Source organism: Micromesistius poutassou (assembly GCF_964030765.1).
Source record: "Micromesistius poutassou genome assembly, chromosome: 21".
NCBI lineage: Eukaryota > Metazoa > Chordata > Actinopteri > Gadiformes > Gadidae > Micromesistius > Micromesistius poutassou.
In genome coordinates, this window is record NC_140291.1 from 3782817 (window position 1) to 3785316 (window position 2500).

Genomic DNA, 2500 nt, shown 5'->3' on the forward strand with positions numbered 1-2500 from the left:
TGTGTGTATTTGTGTGGTTGAGCACATGCATGTGTGTGCCAGTCTTTGTGTGTGTGTGTGTGTGTGTGTGTGTTGTGTTTGTATGTGTGAGTGAGCACATGCATGTGTGTGCCAGTCTACGTGTATGTGTGTGTGTGTGTGTGTGTGTGTATGTGTGTGCAAGCACATGTATGTGCACTCGTCATGTGAAGGGTGAGAACACATGTGTGAATATGGGGGAGTGTCTGAGATGTGTGTGTGTCAGTCTGTGGTGTGTGTGTGTGTGTGTGTGCGTGTGAGTGCGTGTGTGTTTTTGGGGGTGGGGGTGATGGTTCATTGGAGAAAGTCCCAATTCTTCGGAGAGGTGCCTCATTTTCCATCACCATCTGTTCATGGTTGCTGGAGCTGGAATCCTCCTCCAAGCTAGCCATCTCTCTCTCCCCCACATGCTCCACCCATGGACACACCAAGGAGGCCCCGGCAGCAGCCAACGCAACATCGTCTCAGCAGTCACTAACGCGGCTAATCACTGGCGCGTTTTACGATGCTGAACATCCACCGTTTGTAACTTTTCTTCCCCGCCACTAGACTGGATCCACCCTGGTTGCTCCTCCCAGATGGTTCTGACAAACTATGTCCGGCTATGGGTTGGCCCGGATGGGGTGCTTAATATACATTTATGTGTAAATAAAAAACGTGGGCCAAAGCATCAACGGGATGCGAATGATACTTCCGGGGCGATGTGGTCGGGCCGCCGTATCCCAGGAGGGACGCGAGAGGAACCAAAAGAGAGAGGGGAGGCACGCGGACAAGGCCACGCTCTTCCATTTCAATCAGGAGCTGCCGTCCAGACGCCCAGCAGAGGAGCGTCGGGGGTCTGGGAGGGGGTGGGCGGGGGGGGGGGGGGGGAGAGATGGGGGGGAATAGACGCCTTCATGCATTCTAATTACTCCCCCTTTTCCCCGCGTTCAAGGGTGTTTTTGTGCAAATCTGTCCGGAAAAGGTATCCAGTTTATGCAAGGCCGACTGTTCGCTGTAGCTACGCACGCATTGATACGTAAGCACAAGGGGAATCGCACGCACACACAAAAGCCTTGGCACGGGAGACTGAAAGACACTGGCATTATAATTCATCTGGATAAATTATTCATATTGCCCGTGCTCTTTCTCTTTCTCTCTCTCTCTCCCTCTCTCTCTCTCTCACTCTCTCTCTCTCCGTATTGCAGGACAGAAGTAGGAACTGCGCGCTCCACGAACACACATAGCTAATGTGTTGACATGCATTAATTCTAACATATTACAAGGCGCTGCCCTTAAGTTAAGATACATGGATTTAATAAGGGAGTAACGAAGATTCAAAATAATGACTGGGTGTCTGCGAGCGGAGCAGTACATCAAGGGACAGACTGGGGCAGAAGTGGATCATTATTCTTACTTTGTTGGCGTTGGCTTATTCTCGGCATATATTTCCATGGAAAGAAAAATAGACAATGACAATGTACAGGCTTTTACACATTTTCTAATAGATATGCATGCATGCATAAGCAATGTTGAGAGGTTAAAGGTGGAGTGGGATTTGGCCCTCTTCGCACCTCATCTTTCATCAGTCTCTGATTGGTTCTAAGAAGAGTCTTACTGGGCCAGCTAGGTGGCTCAGCCCGCTTGTGTGAGAACCATGTAGGCCGTAGGCCCAGGCCTAGTGACCCGGGTTTGTGCACTTTCTCCTTTAAACTGCTTTCCTGTCTCTCTTCATCACCCTGGCCATAAAGGCACAAAAAAGCCCACATTAAAAACATAAACAAAGTACCTTGATTTGACTAGTTCACTATTTAATCAGAGCAGCTTATTAAGCGCCATTTTACAAATTGCAGTTCACACATTTGGTACATCAAAGCTAACCCGGTGACTAGCGGCCAAGCGTGGGATAACGAATGATGTCTTTAATTGCACGTTTAAATAGCCTCGATGGGCATAAATGAACCAGTAGTGTGTGTGTGTGTGTGGGTATCCCTTCTGTTCCCACCACCAGTTACACAGCTCTAGACCCAGAGGGGGGCTGTCTACTCCCTCTCATCTTTAAGTTCTTCGCGGGACTCTCCGGCTCTTAAGGAGAAAGGCAAATACGCCGAGAGAGCAATGGGAATCCAGTATAGCTGGCGGCTACCAAAGGGATACCATTACTGTAAATGAAATGTGAAATTCAATAATATCCACAGAGACAAAGGAAAGGAAACTGCCGTACTCTTACCCCCCACCTCACCCCCCCCCCCTTTCAACAGTATGTCTGGTGAGTGCGTACAGCTGCTAAAATTAAAATAAAACCCAGAAAGAAGTCAACGGACACTTAAGAATTTGAAAGCTGCCATGTTAATGAAGGGATTGATCATCCTTCACCGGCCTTGGTGAAACACTTTCTTGACTCCTCCATTTGTAGCGTGTTATTTTTAAGCGTTCATACTCACACACACGCACGCACACACACCCCCACACACGCACACGCACACGCACACACACACACACA